The sequence below is a fragment of the Mchenga conophoros genome, linkage group LG3 (assembly GCF_057382185.1).
Source record: "Mchenga conophoros isolate Kocher_MC1m ecotype Shallow Benthic linkage group LG3, M_conophoros_male_GT1.1, whole genome shotgun sequence".
NCBI classification, from domain to species: Eukaryota; Metazoa; Chordata; class Actinopteri; order Cichliformes; family Cichlidae; genus Mchenga; species Mchenga conophoros.
In genome coordinates, this window is record NC_140528.1 from 42974747 (window position 1) to 42992334 (window position 17588).

The window sequence follows — 17588 nt, forward strand, 5'->3', positions numbered from 1 at the left end:
GTGTCCTCCCTTTGTGTCCTCTTCCTCTGTGAATGTGTTGCATGTGTCACAGATTCATTTTATTAACAGCTTTCCCACAGTGAATTGCATCAGCATTCATTCACAGCACATTGCAGAAGGATTCAGATTAATACAGTGATCTTACAGTCAGAATGATCCTGACAGAGTGCCACTGTAAATGATCTTTCATCAGGTCAATTTTAAAGTTCAGGGGCAGGAGTTATGAAGACTCATGCTGGCATTAGGACTAATATGTACTTACAAAGTTAAAGTTTTTTAATTATGCTAGAATACTGGAAGACAATCAACTTTTAGTGTTTTCCGCATATTAATTATTTTGAAATAGAGACGGTGACCCTAACTGTACAGAAGCACTAAACAACTGACAATCTAACAGACATCATTGGCCTGAGCTGTCATGCACAGTGAGTCTGATCCTTTGCTGTGAGAGTCTGACAAGCATGTTTCTGGTCAGTTTGGAACAAATAATATCACAATGTTGATCTTTTTTTCAATATTCCTTCTCTTTTACAACATAAACTGTGATCAAAGGTACTTATGTTCACAGCATGTAATAATACTGACAGTCCAGGGCATTGTGGTCTGTTGAGCTAGGGTTAGGGTTAGCAATTCAGACATATGTAATCAATATTAAACATCTCTGACATGGGCCACTGTCCGCAGTGTTGGGAAATCCATACCAGGCTGGAACAAGTCAAGGTAGGTGAGCATCCACGAGAAGACACAGCAGATGCATCCTACTAATACTGACAGGACCAGGAGACTCCAGAAACCGAGCATCTTCTCTTCAGTGCCATCCTCTCCTGTCACCCTCTCTGCCCGCAGCTCTTTGAGTATGGGGTGGAGAAGGGCGCAGAGAAACCCTTATTACTAATTTGTATTATAATTCAATTTTCATGAAATATTCATATTCAGTATCGGTCCTTTTATATTATAACCATGTATCCACCCAGGCTCATGGTGGGGCAGGGCTCTGTCCTGGGATGCTTGAGTACAAGGTAACGTACACCCTGACAGTCTAACTGTAAGCAACAGTCTAAATGTAAAGTGCATTCTAAAGTCCTCTTCAATAAATCATATGCAAAGAGTCATTCAGGACTGTAAAACGTGAACTACAGAACCCAGAGTCTTCATCATTAAATCTCTGGTTGCTTCATTTTTCTATCCTATATCAGATACTTTAAGGTTAGGTTAGGTAAACTTGCATTCTCATGGTGAGGCAAAATGCTTTATGTGTGTGTGTGCCCGTGTCATGAACGGCTATAAAAGGCCTATAATTAAAGAACAAAGCGGGGTTTGAGTTCGAGTTGCGGCAGACTGTCACTACTTGTAAATGGAACGCAGCCTTCCTGCGGCGGACAGCTAATAACAGGAATCGGACGCGGTCCAGCCAAGTCCACAGCAACCACCATAGCAACCGCCTAGCATGACCTTAAAAACATTTTCTGTCTTCATAACTATCAAAAACGTGAAATGATTTGCAAAGTGTGAAAGTGTTACAGCTGCAGAGAGCTATGGCGGTATCTTTGGAAGCTGTTTGCATAGCTAATAATATACGATGTAACCATGGAGACAGTCAGTCACGTGAGCTAGCGGTGCACGTTTACTACAGTGAATAAGGTGATTGCGTGCACAGCGTCCACACGCTGCAGAGGGTAAAGACATTACTTCAATATTGTTTTATATTTGCTTTCTGTTGACCATCACCTCAGGTTCACCATCACAGTTTCAGCAGACAGATGCACACTGTCTAAATATGAACACATTCAAAAACTCATGTCTCAGAAATAAGCACAGCTGTTCATGTTTGTCATTAGAGTTTTATTTGTAAGAAAATTATGAACTTCATATTGTGTATCAAATAAAAGAACAATTCACAACTCTGAGTCAACAGAAATGTCTCTAATGTAGACGTGTACAGTGTAGTGTAAGCATTAAAAGATCATAAAGGAAACACTAACATTTATGTGAAACTAATTGTAATAAAAAATGAACAGGTGTAAAAGAAAGAATCTGAAAACAACACTTTTTTGGTCTAAGTGATCAAAGTAGAAAACAGAACTGATGTTCAAAAACAAACCGTAGCTGCACTAATATTACACATCTCCATTGTTGTGGTGAACAGACATGTTGCTTTTAAAACCACATGCAGTGTGTGACCATGACTGTTCACTGAGACCATGAACGCCACTTCGCTGAAGCCTTCGCCTTCTTCTTCTTCTGCTTCCATTTTAGAAGAAGAAGGAGCACGAGCTGCTTTGATCTACTGAAAGGAAAAAGCAGAACATCTGAGCTGAAACCATTAAGACAGGAACAATCATTCAATGCAGTGTCTCAGGTGGCTTAGCCTGTTACAACTGTTGATACAAGCTAAATACGGTTAACACACAGTGTCAGGGAGCTCCAGTGTGGGAACTAGTGGCTTTAGGTTTGTAGTCATTTAACTTTCATCCATCCATTCATTTAATTCAGGAGGAAGAAATGTGAGGTTGGTGCAGGCTGGTTACATTTGGTCCCATACTGTCTTTAACTAAATGACTGGGTTCACTTTATGGCTGGGCTGTATGTGGGGTTATATCATGTTATTTGGGCAGGAGTACCTGTCCTCTGTTAGACTTAGAAAGTTTCTCCATAAGTAGAGTTTCTAACTCTTCTAGCACATCTGTGGCTGACAGCTTTTTGGTGGCTCTTTTTACCCCACACTGGTTGTGAGTGTGTAAATAGCCCCACTAGTTCTTTTGGGTTGCAGTTAACTAGGGAGGAAGGGGTGGGTATACCATGATTAGGTGAATAGCAATTATATGGGATACATAAATTTCATAATGCATGCATATATCTCTATAAACCTGCCTGAGGGCTGCCATTTTTACATTCAGTTATTTCTTTGTTGAATCTAAATAATGAATGTGTTACAGTTAGACTGACACTGGTCAGTGTAAATGGCTCATTGGGACACAGAAACCTTTAAATTAAACCCTATCACCTGATATCGAGTGTCAAACAATATCAAAGCTGTAAAAGCTGTTTACAGTCAGAATTTATAAAACTATGATTGTAAATAAATTCAAACAAGTGAGCTTTTCTCTTTGTGCTGAATATCAACACTGTGACTTCTTAGACTGTAAGCTTTACTTCAGCACAACCAGTTGCAGAAGCCGTCACTCCAAATGTCTTTGATAACAAGAAAAAAATACCTTTTCAGTCCACGGCCTGAAGTTCTTCTCTGACATCTTCTGCAATCAGCTTTGTCTGCTGGTTTGAAGACAATAAACCACAAAAAAGATGATTTAGTCACTTTGTCTGCGTCATGCAGCTTGAATGTGTCGTGTAACGATGTTGAATAGCCGTCGTTATCCCTCTGCTGCGTCAGTAGGATTGTACTGTACAGCATCTCATTGATATGTGAGGAATGCTAATGTACCACTAATGACCATGAGAGCCAGTAGAATTAATTCAACTGGACACTCAAAAGACGTCCTTAAATGCTCTTTAAGTGGCAGAACAGATGAACAAACAGTTAATTGCTTACTTGAGATGAAATCTGCTCAGCTACTTTGAAAACAGCTTCTAACTGGTTCCTCCTTTAACAGGATGACTGCTCAGGGGTAAGGCCATCATGCAGTCCAGCAACCTTTATGGTTCTGCTTTGATTCACCAGGAACTATTAGGGAAACCTTCCAGCGCCTCCTGTGAAAGACACAGGCATAAACACACAAACATTTATTAACATGTTCCACAGTGTTCCAGTTTGATTTTCTCATCCTGTGGACAACAACGTACATGGATGCAGGTTTATTGTTAACTTTTGTAAGGTTTATTTAGTGAACATATCCAGCTGCAGCTCCACTGTGATCCTGAGCTGGATAAGCACTTAAGAAACTGTGTCAATAAATGGACATACATCAGGTTATTATATTTATCCAAACAGACGGGACCAATAATGCTTCGCTGAGTTAGAGACTTTAACAGACTCTTCTATGTAAGAATGTCTCGTGCTGATAGACCTGCAAACTTGACAACAAAGGTTTTTCAGACTGCATGTAGCTGTCCTCTATGTCAGCTCACACATTTATATTTACGTCACACTTATTTCTGCTTTCCCATTTTATAATTATTACTTACATTTTGATTAGATACCTTGAGTTTGTAAATGATCAGATTACATAATTGGAATACAATGTATCCAATTCAAGGTTGCGGGAGGATGAAGCCTATCCCAGCTGATACAGGACAAAGACAGGCTGCCAGTTTATTGCAGGGCTAATACAACATGTGTAACAGAAAATCCACTTAAATGTTTGATATTTCTTATAATAATCATAATTATGACTATTATTTAAAGGTTTCTTTATAAATACATTTTGATTTTTTATAACCTCTAAAATATAAACCTGAGCTGTTTCAGATTCTGACCTCTGACCTCACTGCAGCTCCCTCTTGGAAGTACGTCTGCTTCTTGTCTACCCCCAGTGTTGACCGCCTGCCCTTGATATCACGTACTGTACCTGAGGAACAAAAAAGGACAAACACTTGCCTTCATTTAAGAAGTACATTCATACAGAGGTAATCTATGGAAACACACTAGTTCACCCTTTGGGAGGAATACATTTCTGTAAATGAACATCATGTGGAGAATGAATGAAATGAGTTCTTCAGGTGACTCAGCAGTCCCACACTGACAAATGACATCTAGTTAAACTATTAAGCATATTTGCTCTTCTGAAATCTGTGTTAAACAACAACAAACATAAGTTAGTAACAAAAATACAGCTGAGTAGAGGCTTTACAAACCACCAGCAGCCATAATGCTAAATTTTAATCTTCAAATGTTTCTGAGCCGTCTTCAACCTGCTTTTAACACATTAAAGTCCCACAGTCAATGCAGCCTGACTCAATCCTAGATGTTCAGCACACAGAGACACAGAGGTGCCGTTTAAAGTTTAGTGATAACCTGAGCCAGGCTTTGTTCACACAGCTAGGATTGTATTTTACACTGACCCTGGGTCAGTATAAGTATCATACAGTTTAAACGAAGCACTGAAACTTGCACATATTTATTATAGATGCACTGAAGCTAATCGAGATATTTGCTGTCAACCTGTGGCTGCGATTAAACACTTTACTGGAAACTTTATTAACTAGTAACTTCATCAGTCATGACAGAAGCTAATATTTCTGTGCTAACATCGTTTAAACAGTAACAGCTTTACTCCAATATAAGCTAACGTTTACACCGTAACTTTAAGCTAGCACCATAAAGACGGTAAAACACGTAATAACATCTACAAATGCATCTTAAAGCTGTTATATTAGCACTCTGTGTATTACTAAGATAACCACATTAACATTACTGACACTCGCTGACTTTTAATAGTCATTCTATAAATGCTGTCCGTTTAAATGGTCTTACCTGTAAACACTGCATATCCACCGGATTCCAGCCAGAGTGGATTCTGGAGTCTTCCACGCTCCTGTTAGTGATCCTCCATCTGGATGGATGAGAACAACCTTCTGAACAATCTAGCAGGAGATGGTCCATATCTATGGGACTGATTTGTGCTAATAACGCCCATTGTATGGACTGATAACAGCCGAAGCGGGTGAATAAAGTCACCCAGTCGCTAGCTGTGCCATTACCCAGCATACATCACTCCCTCCATAAATGCAATAAACCATACAAAAGTATTGTTCTACCTGTTTTTCATGTAGTTGTTTACATTATATAATTTATTGTGTTCTGTATACGTCACTACAATGTGATTTGGAAAATGTCTAAATATACCGACAACAGGCACTTCCGCTGCAATCTCTTCAATCGGAGGACCCTTCACGTCAATTCCCGACGCGAGAGGGGTACCCTGCGCGTCCATAAGTGAAACAGAGGGAGCCTGACCATGCGTCACACGTTTGACGAGTTGGGAGTGAGAACGTGTTGGTTTGTGAAGCAACAGAGTGAGAGTATCTTTAATCCTTTTCAGAAACCAAAACACATCACAGCATACTTACAGAGCAGCCAAAGTGAAGAAACTTTCTCCATCTGCAGGTGCTACTGAACTTTGATCGGTCCACACTAGCATCAAGCGAGACCCTCCTCCTCCTTCCTCTCTTACAGGGAGGTAGTTCTGTAGTTTCCACCTCTCATCATTATGAGAAAAAAAGTTTATATGGCTGAAACATGTCAGTAAACACATTTTTTAAAATTAGGTCATGAGCAAAAAACAACAAAGAAGGGCGTAAAAAATAAAATCTAGGAACCAACAGACACCGAAAATCTTGTTCCACAGCTTTACTCCTCCCAAACCTCAGTTTTTCCTTCAGCTACAGCCAGATCCATACTTCTCTGTGCCTCTGCAGCTCCACAGACTAACCAAGCCTGCCAGCATACAAAATGGAATTGGAAAAAATGTCTAACAACCAATGGGGAGAGAAGTTCAGCTTAACATCCATCAGCCACACTACAATGCTCATGAGAAGTCACGTCATCCTTTTACAATTACCAGACTCACCACCAGATGGCGCTCAAACACGACGAATTAGATCACTGCTGTTCAGGACGTCGGTCTGCAGTCTGACCTTCAAATTAACCTGTGTACTCCATCACACAACCACACACTAATGGGCAAAGCCATGTTAAACACAGGAGAAACAACTAAACTCTGAACAAAGAACAGGAGGACACAATACTGTTTAAAGTTACGCTCATGTGACACATACAAGTTTAACAGCTCTGGTTCTGAGTCAGCCCAGGATATGAATCTGGTCAGTCAGCTGGACGCAGTGATTGAATGAAGGCTGAGTAACAGAGTTTCCACAGTATGACAGAGACTTTCTGTGACCTGCACTGGTTGAGCCATTAAAAAATGTTTATGTTATGTCTGTAAATCATGTTTTCTTTTATTCCAAATGCTTCAAATTTGAACGTGACTTTAAATGTAACAACTCAGTTTCTATGGATTTGACTGTGGATCTGACAGAGATAAAGATCGACCCTGATTTTGAATCGAGTTGGAATAAAGTTGAACAAGTTGGTTCCCACTTGAAAAATTCTTATTCTGTCAGTGATTTACCTTCATGGTGAAGTTGAAAATGTAATAACTGCATTTAGTTGCCTTGTATTTGTGACATGTGCAATGACAATAAAGTTGAATTCTATTCTAAAGGTCAAAAGGTCACACATACACACCTTTGTTGGATTAACTTCTTAGAAAATATTTTATCTCATCAAGTTGTAAAGTGTTAAGTGACAAATACAGCACATAGTGTTTGTACCATTATTAACAAAGAGGAAAAAAACACATGAGCCACATTAGCTGTTTTTGCAGCAGCTCAAATGTGTCTACAAAACATTCGTTTTTAAAAGAAATATTTATTTATTTTAATTAAAAAAATGCATTTTAGCTGTGTTGCAATTATATTATGTTTTTCACTGTATTCATTTACTCTTCGGGGACTGTACCATCAACTCAAACTGTAACAGTAACAACAGACTCAAGAATCAGGTGACATTTCAGTGCAGCTCGTTTCTAGCTTCATCGCTCTGCAGGAGATCCTCATGGGTTTGTTTGTCTGCTGGTCTTTGTGTTAGAAACAACAGACGACATTAAACATTAAACAGTAAACTGGTTCTTATGTAACGCTTTTCTACACAACTTGCCTCATTCAAACATTCACACCAGCACTTTTTCTGTGTAAGAGCTTTCTGTCTAACATTTAGACTCCAATGACTGCATCTGAGAGCAACTTGGGCTAAGTATCTTCCCTGAAAATATTTAGGATGCAGACTGGAGCAGACAGGGATCAAACCACACCAACCCTCCCATTACTAGGGAACCTGCTCTACCCCCACAGCTACAACCACCCCAATCATTAAAATCAATGCAGTTGCTACAATCACTGTAATCACCATGGCTGCTATCTGTCCAACACGCCACTTTTCTCTCTCCATGTTCCCTCCAACATCCCTGTTTTCTCTCTCAGTGTTTCCTCCACCCGAGGTATCTTTAGTAGTCTGTTCCACCCGGACACTGATGGAGCTCCGCTTGTTTCTTGTTCTCCTCGTTCCGACAAAACACTCATATCTGCCCGCATCATTGAAGGTGACTTCCTTCAGAATCACTGAAACGTCTCCATTCTTCATCTCCGGGTCTCTCAGCTTCACCCGGCCTTTGTAAGACAGATGCTGATATTTTTCATAGGAGCGCTGCTCTCTGTAGTACCACACGTAGTCTGTCAGCTCAGGTCTGCTCCACTCCAGCAGCTCGATGGGAGCATCTGCAAAACCCCAACACTGGAGAGTGACGTCCTCTCCCTGCTTCACTGTGATCACCTCATCCGGATCTAAACCACAACAGAAGAACAGTCATTAGTGCTTCAGCTCAAAGAAAACTACAGGGAAAAACCCAAAAAGGTCAAAGTGTTTCATATGTGATGAGTGGACACACAGACACATCCAACATCCAGGTGAGACTGAAATCACGCAGATCTGCAGAAAGTAATTTAAACTCTAGCCAAACATTTGTGCTTTGTGAAGTAGTCACACTCGAACGTCAAGGAAGGTGGTAGGGAAGCAGACTATGCAGACATTTTGGGTTTCCAAGGTGAGCAATTTATTTGCAGTGAACTTACTTTAATGTATAACTTAACAAAACTTTCCCCAAATCAATTCATTTAACAAAACTCAACATAACATGGCTCTGGTGACACAGCTCACCTCTCCTCTCTCCTGCATCTGGTAGAGACTGGCTTTAAATAGGGCCATCAATTTCCCTCCAATTGCCCAGCCAGTACCACTCACTCAACTGAGGGATCTAAAACTCTACTCAGGTTATCTAAAAACACAAAACCTCTACACACTTCTAATATGCACATTTACACAACTAAATGGCAGTGTTAACAAAAGGAAAAACATTCAACAAATCCCTTTAAACATTAACACAAACAAAAGGAAGCATCTCTCTGGAAAAAGAAACCCCTCCACATGGTTTGACCTGATGATGTCATGTGTGACATGATCAGGACTTTAAAATGAGGAAATGCCAAGCGGGCGTTTCCCCACACCTGACACTCATGATGACTGAAAAGACAAACAGAGTAAGTATGAACAAATGACTTAATCTGTAACATAATAAAGTATAAAGAAACATAACTTAGTATTTGTCTTAATTTGCAGAATGTTTGATTTGCCGGCAACAAAACGCTTACACAAACAAACCCGGGATAGTGAGTGAAGCAATGTTACTTGACAAATAGCAAATCATAGCAAATACACAGAAACAGAATAATGTGTACAATGTGCAAAAAAAAAGGTAAACACCTATGGGACAAATGGAGAGAATTACAACTGCTTCTCCACTTTGTCACATGCTTGCACACAGGGCTGGAATGGGACAAAACCTAAATCATAAAATGAGGCTAACCCAGAGAGACAACTTATAACTTGTATTAATTTCAAACAATAACAGACCATGTTGATCATATTCTAATAATCCAGCTGAAACGCACATAACCAAGAGTGAAAATATAATATATGTAAATGTGTGATCAGTTCACACATGTAAATAGTCTGCTACTAAGACGCTGAGGTATACATCATCTGCAGCAATCTGAGAAAGACAAGTGTCACAAAATTATAAATGAATAAATAAAATTATCTGCCCTCACTTGATGAACTCCAAGATATTTTCGTCCGTCACACGAGTGTCGTTTCAATCAACAATTCAACGCTGAAAACCACAAAGTAGTGAATCACAAAGCGAAACTCCAAAGACGTGTGACAGGATGACTCAGCAACAGGTGAAAACACATTCTGGGAATCCGAGCACAGAGCGAAGACCTACCGCAGGTTACACTCGTTACCTGCATGTTTAAATTCATTTTTCATTCATGTTCATTTATCGTGTTTGACGAATGTTTTCGTAAACTTTGAGAAAGTTTAAGAAAGTTCACGAAAACACGCAGATCTGCTGAATTTCGTAAACTTTGCTGAAGCATTTCGTAAATATTTCAGCAAAGTTTACGAAAACAGTCGTTCCTCACCGATGATGATGAACTGTCAGGTCTGTTACCGACAGCTAATATCTGCGTCCACACATGAAGCGAGCAGAACAGAAGCCGAAAGTGGACCGCATCCTCCAACTGCAAGGATGGCGCAAAAATAAATAATAATACTAAAAAAAACACACACACACGCATATATCAACCAGTTCCTATTTGTTTACCTTTTGATAGTGAAGTCCAAATCATCAAAAAGAAAAAGAAAACAGATATGAGCCACATTCCTGTAGTTTAAGTGATTCCAGCTCAATCGCTTAAAGAAAGTACGTATTGGTGCGTGCAGGATCCATATATCGCAATGTCGATACCAACTCTTGTACAGATACGGATCAATGAGATCGACACTTTAGATGCGATGTCATCGAAGAGGAGACCCGACTGTGTGTGCAAGAACCGCTGCTTTCACAAGTCACAGAGCCGCCGCAGTTTGTTCCTCCGCCTCCTTTCTTTTGTTTTGATTGTTGTACTGTCACGTGACTCATGCAGTGTCGGGCAAACAAGTAGCGTTAACTATTACACTATTACACTTTGGGAGTGAGAACGTGTTGGCCTGAAAACACGTGACGATGTGAAACTACACTCCAAGATGAGCCGAGTGCCTCTGACACCTGGGGACAGAAAGAGAGGAGGATCCGAAATCATGTAGCTAATGTACCATTGTCACACAGACGAGGACAAAACATCAAGAAAGCCCTTTATTGTCACTGTACAGGAATTAGATTGGTTGGAAAAAAACTTTGTAAAGATATCCTCTCCCTCCATCTATCTAAACTACTAAGAATCCGACATATGCATCGTCTGCAGCAGTTTGAGGAAAGGAAGTGTCACAAAATTACAAACAAATAGCTGAACTACTTCATAAAGTCAGTATGTCCTCACAAGATGCACTCCCAGATGCCAAAGTTGTTTCAGTTATTAGTGAAGAACACAAAGCAGTCGGTTACAAAACGAAACTTCAAAGACGTGTCACATGATGACTCAAGTCTGACCTGTGCCTTGATAAGGAACCCGAAGAAACACCAACTCCCTGCCAAGATTCTGGGAATCCAGGAATCCAGCACACAGAGCAGAGATCTGGCAGCTGGTACTGGTTGCTTTATATTTAAATTAATTTTCATACAATGTGTCTGGTGTTGTCTGAAGGTGATACTGACACCAATTTGGCACACGTAATCTTGTCAAAATTTACAACATAGTAGAGGCACTGTTATCTGCAGTGTAGTGGCAATTCCTTTTGTTTGATAAACTAAACATCCCACAATTAAAAATCCACAAACCACTGCTGCACTGAGATAATATTTCGTACGCAGGCCCACCCCAGGACATGCTGGTCCTATACCAGTCTCTTTATTTATAGAAACAAAATGGCCCTGCAGCTCTTACTGACTAATGTAACAAGGTAACATCAAACAAAAAAAACATTGAAACAAATATTAACCTACAAATAAAACTTGTAAATAAACCCAAAATATAAGTAAACTAACAACAAACTTTAATAAATTTCAAAGTAATACAAATAAAAAACAAATAGCTCCAACATACAGCTTAAAGCTGGGTCCACACGGCGCTGAGGCGACCAGAGAGCAAAAGTTGGCCACATCTTCCAACTTCTGCTAACGTGAAAATAAATAAGAAAAAATCAGAAAAAAAAACAAGAAGAAAAGAAAACACACACACAAAACAAATGACTCGACTTCTTGTAGTGAGCCACTCCTTCCTTCTTTGCCTTTTGATAGTAAAACTTTGCAAAACAAATATGACCTTTCCAAGCAGATATGATCAACTTTCCTGTATATGTCCCTGACTTGGTGCTGGATGCAGGAGTGTGTTTGATGCTCTGTTACAGAAAGCTGGTTTCAATGAAATGCAGATTTTTCTCTCTGGTCCACAAACAGAGCTAATAACTATGAGTTAGTTTACAGGATGTAGCTGTGAGACTACTGGCTCCTGTTCATCCTGCACATTCACATAAAGCAACTGTGCAGCAGATTAAGTTTCCACAGAATTCCACGTCCACTAAAGCCATTTCATTCTTTTTCTTCTACTCTGGGATTATTAAATTATTTATTATCTTTTATTTATCCAGGTGAAAGTGTCACTGGGGTTAAGATCACATTTCCAAGAGAGACCTGCCATCTCTCTAGAGAAATCCGAATCAGAATACTTCATTAATTTTATGATCGGAAAGGTCAGGGGTTTGAATCCACTGAGCTGCCCAGAGGTACCCCTGAGCAAGGTACTGTCTCTAGACACTGCGCCCTGAGCGCTGGATTGGTGGCTGCGCACTGCTTCACTGAGTGAATGGGTTAAATGCAGAGAGGAATGTCCCTACACGATTAATAAAGGATAGTTTATTAATCCCAGAGGAAAGTATGTGAGCACAGTTGCTCCAATAAATTAGAACAGTAACAAACAAGGTAAAGTGCCTGTAGTGGCAATTCCTTTTGTTCGACCAACCAAACATCCCACAATTAAAAATCCACAAACCACTGCTGCACTGAGATAATATTTCGTACGCAGGCCCACCCCAGTGCATGCTGGTCCTACACCAGTCTCTTTATTTATAGAAGCAAAATGGCCCTGCAGCTCTTACTGACTAATGTAACAAGGTAACATCAAACAAACAAAACATTGAAACAAATATTAACCTGCAAATAAAACTTGTAAATAAACCCAAAATATAAGTAAACTAACAACAAACTTTAACTAATTTCAAAATAATAAAAATAAAGAACAAATAGCTCCAACAGTGCCAACATCCCTGCTTCCAGACTTGGTTGTACTTTGCTTTCTTCTGCTTGTGTATTAATGTTTCAGAGATGCAACAACCATTTCCTGATGCGAAACAAAGAGCGGAACAGGACTGTGGTTATCTTTCATGAATGCTGCGGAAACAGGCCGACTCCTGAAAATGAACTGTGTCCACATGTCTTTGTTTCCATTCTGTCCCTGGAGAGTGACCCAGTTGTTCATTAACATGAACTCATGTTCACCACTTGCAGAAATGAAAGTAATGCAAGCACAGCAAACATCTGCTTAAGCAGCCGTTTGTCTTCATGTCAGTGTTTAAGACAATCAGGAATCTTAACCACCCACAGCACTGGATACAAATAAAAACAAGAGGAGTCAAACATGTGCAGGTCTATTCTTTACTTTTGTGATTTCTGTTTCAGCTGAGGTCTTTTGTTGCTATAAAACCAACGACTTGATCAGTTGTGTTTCTGTTGTTTTGAAATATTTGTATTTGTCTCCTTTTTGCTAAACAGCATCATACCAGCTAACCAGGCCCATGAAGTGGAGGTTAAATAAAGCTGTGATGTATAAAGCTGCTTTTCAGCTGGTTAACAAGAGAGTGGAGAAGAGATCTAACTTTGTATATAAATAAGACTGAGCACGCATCAGTACAACCCGTCTACTTCTTCCTTCTTCTCTCATTAGGGATCGCCACAGCAGATCATCTGCCTCCATCTCACCCCATCTCTACCATCCCCCTCTAACGTGCCAACACTGCTGATTTTCTTTGGCGAACAGAAATCCAAATACATTTCAGTTTTAAATGTCTAATGGGATGAAAAATGAAAATGAATTTCAGTAGAAATACCACAAGGAATTATCAACACTGATATAAGGCACAGTCATACATGAACATGTGAACAAATGTTAACAGTCTGTAGTTGATTAGACATTCATTTTCATCCAGTTGTCCAGTTCAAGTTAGCGGAGGGTGATAGAGTTGTGGCTGGAGCCTGTACAATTCCCCAGTTTCAGAGAGTCTTCAGGAGGCACATGTAGACTCTGCCCTGAAGCAGCAAACACACAGGAGAAAAACACAGTGGGTACATCTTGGTTTCACTTTCACTTTGAAAGGTCAGCAAACAAACAATGAATGAAGCTCAAATATAAATGTGCCAGCTTTGACTACTGATGGGACACCCAGCTGATTTCAAAGAGTCCTTGATGGTTAGTACCCACGTCTTTGGTGTGACAGGAATGACTCATTTAACCCACATGGGCCCATCACAACCGTTAACAACAGACAAGTGAAACTGTGTGAACACCTCAGGCCTGTTAGGGACACGACCCTCTCAGTGATGTCACAGCTAAATGGAGACGGCCCCATCAGTTACAGAAAGCATTGGCACCAGTGCCAAAAATGAGGAAGACCAGTTTTCCTAATTTTTAGATAAAGCTACGGACGGAATAAAAAAACTAAACACAACAATAGCCATCAACCTCCTCCTGACGAATTTCTATTTTTCATATTTTGTGCCATTTTTGTAAATACAGCAAACAAAACACTAAGAATAAGATCGGAGCCATCGGCACAGCGTCAATGAATAAATCAGGAAGATGATACTACAAGATGAGCTGACAGCAGGTCAGAAGGTAAGGAGGATCCAAAATCACTGACACCCAGACAGAGGACAAAACATGAAGAAATCCTATCAGTGCCTAGAAAATGTCCATCTGAGCACCAGATCTAAAGAAGCCAACACGACCCTGCAGGCTGTGTAAAGGTGTCACAGAGACTATCCAGCACATAAGATGCAAGCTAGGACAGCGTACAACCAAGTGGCTGGGAGAGATTACAGGAACATCTGAACTCATAATGCCCAAAAATCCATCTGGGAAGGATGATGTGAAATCTTTCTTTCTTTAGTGAATCTTACATTTGGAATCAACATGAAAACACAATCACTGCTTTGTGAAACAATTACATTTCTCTGTAAAAACCTCACAATGAATAACAACAATAGCAAACAGCCATCCTTAATTCAACTCAGTGCAGTTACATTCCTCTGACTGTGGGTGATTCTGGGCTTCTGCTGACACCTGGTGGATACACTACAAAGTTTACAAAAATCATTTAAACACATCATTTAAACTGTATGTCATATTCCTAATGTTTTTTCATTATATCATATCATGTTTATCACTGTGAGCAGCTTTGTCTTTGTGTTTTGTCTTATAGAGCATTAAATATGAGTGTGATCTCACGTTCTCTTTAACGCTCCTTTAGCATTATGCTGCCTATATTCCCTCCACTGTCTACAGATGAACACTCTTCAAGTCCTGTTTTTGTCTCTAGTTCTTGGGTCTACAGGTGAGTGAAAGAGCATTCTTACATTTTTATTCTTTAATGGTATTTCTGTTGAAAAGGGTTCATGTTTTTCATCGTCTCATCAGTGTTGCTCATGAGTGATAAAGGTGCAGTAGGCCTCTCTTCAGTACCAACAAAGTATGGTTCTAGACTGAGATGTGGAAAAACAAAACTGACACTGCAGAGCGACTGACCAACATTTCAGAGGACGCAATAAGATAAACGAGGCTGCAGCGACTCACAGAAACATAGAAGCCAAACTCAAATTCAGTTTTATTTATATATCACAAAACAACAACAGGGGCCTCAAAGCACTTTATATTGTGAGGTAAAGACTCTACAGTAATAACAATGATTCCCATCTGTGGTTTGTTTGTCTCTGAGCTTTGTGTCAGAAGCAACAGAGACGACACTAATCAGTAACCAGTAAACTGGTTCTTATGTAATGCTTTCCTACTCTATCTGAGCATTCAAAGCCCGTTACACGCCCGCCTTATTCACTCATTCACACCAGCACTTTTTCTATGTAAGCCTTCTATCTGATGATGGGAGTTGACAGTTTTTGTTAGCTTGCAGAATGATCTTTTTCTTGAAATCTCATCTGTGTGAACATGGTCAACAACAAGTAGGCTAATGCTGTTAGACCTGTTTTATTGGCCTGACAGTGTCTGCGTGTTTCAGCGAAGCTGAACACAACATGGAGATTATTGTTTTACTTTTCACAGAATAAATTTTTTAAAACACAAACTCTTGGACACAGTTCACACAGCTCTTATACTGCAAGTCAAACCTTCTTTGGAGTATTGGAGGAGAAAGTGAGTAACTCTGCAGGGACCTGGTGGACAAAGGTGATAATGACACATTAACCCTTTAAGACCTACTATAGAACCAAGTCCGCCAGAGCTTATATTATATTTTTACATGCTGTGGAGCCATTTTTGGGAGCATTTCAAGTTGCTATACATCAATACAACCATTATAGCCCAAACTTTAATAATATGTCTGCATTAAGTGCATAGAAATTACATAAATTGCAAGAAAATGCAATAAACTACAAAAACATTGAAAATCGTTTTTGTTTTTTTAATATATATTTCTAGTTAGAGAAATTTAAGAGGCTTATCCCTCAAAACTGTAAATACAAAAAAGTTGCACAAAATAGTTTCCTACCACAGGAAATTTATTTTGAGTGTCTTCATAGTTTTATTTTTGAAATACACCAATTTTTATACACTGCAGGAAAAACGAAAATAAATATTATACTGCAAATTTGCAAAAAAGCAGCATATGCATCAAAATAAACTATTTCCAGCAGTGGAATATGAGTCCTAAGCATCCCAGAAACGACACAGAAAGGCATAAAGTCAAAGATAACTTTTAAAAACACCAGTATAGCCTCAATAGTTCACGATGACATCTATTCTAACGTAGGAAGTGTTATGAACAGCTGATCGGATCAGCAAAGCGTGTTTCTGGAATATTATGTTACCCACCACCTGCTTTTCCCTGTGTGGATAAGTAATGTCTGTGTGGCACTGAATTTAAATCAGTCACACAGTCATTTATGAGGCAACATAATGAAGCTCTGTTAGCACCATTTTACTGTCTCACTCTTATTTTCTCACCTTTGCAGCTTGTTGTCTTTGTAACAGCTGTTCTCTTACTCATCTGCCTCCCTCCTGCTTCTTGGTGTGTATGTGTGTGTGTGTGTCTGCCTCCCTCCTCTAGAAGTGGCTGTTCTTTAGTGGTATGTAACCTGCACCTCTCCTCGTCATACTTCATCAAATTGTTATGTTACTCAGTCAGTGCGGTGGCTGCTTCACTGTTTAAACTTTCTCTCGGTTCACTTTTAGCTGTTGACCTGCCTGTTAGTCACAGACACCCACCTGCTGTGCTGAAGATCCAGTTGTGAGAGCCAGCCTGCTGTTCTTAAACCCGCTAAGAGCAGAAATCCTGTGAGCAGAGTGGGCTGGTCACTAAACCAAACCAGAGGAAAGACAAAAAAGAAACCTGTCTGACGGCTCGCTGATACAAGCAAATAAAATGTATCACCAACTGCTGCACCTGTAACAGACCGAAAACCAAAACAAAGATACGACATGCGGGATACAAAAATGAGAAATACATAAATCAACAATCTTCTTATTGTGCGTGTGAGTGAGAGAGTGTCACAAATATGTGATAATGAGGGTGTTGAAGCTGCAGCAACGCCCCCCAGAAGCCTGAAGGTAGACAGAGGTGGAACCGGGACAACCGGGCCCCAAGAGTACCAAAGGCCCGACAAATAACCGGATTATTTGTAACCTACAAAGTGTCATCTGTGCCTTAAAATGTGCGTGACATATCCCAAAAATATGAGACCGTCAGTGACAGTAACAAACTGATCAGGTCTGATTGCAGTCTGCTGTGTGGG

The 17588-nt window shown here is 39.9% G+C and overlaps 1 long non-coding RNA gene across 4 annotated transcripts; it reads right to left on the reverse strand.

Annotated features, from left to right (window-relative positions):
- Positions 1 to 776: 776 nt before the first annotated feature.
- On the reverse strand, positions 777 to 10482 carry LOC146578806 (uncharacterized). 4 transcript variants are annotated; one of them, XR_014891543.1, is made up of 7 exons: positions 10239 to 10482; positions 6028 to 8358; positions 5432 to 5510; positions 4435 to 4526; positions 3551 to 3708; positions 3216 to 3273; positions 1879 to 2287 (listed from the first exon to the last, which is right to left on the reverse strand). It is a non-coding gene; the product is annotated as an uncharacterized LOC146578806 (long non-coding RNA). The 4 variants fall into 4 exon arrangements; XR_014891545.1 differs by lacking the exons at positions 1879 to 2287; positions 6028 to 8358; positions 10239 to 10482 and adding an exon at positions 777 to 848 and having other exon boundaries at positions 5432 to 6009; XR_014891544.1 differs by lacking the exons at positions 6028 to 8358; positions 10239 to 10482 and having other exon boundaries at positions 3216 to 3270; positions 5432 to 6009.
- Positions 10483 to 17588: the final 7106 nt, after the last annotated feature.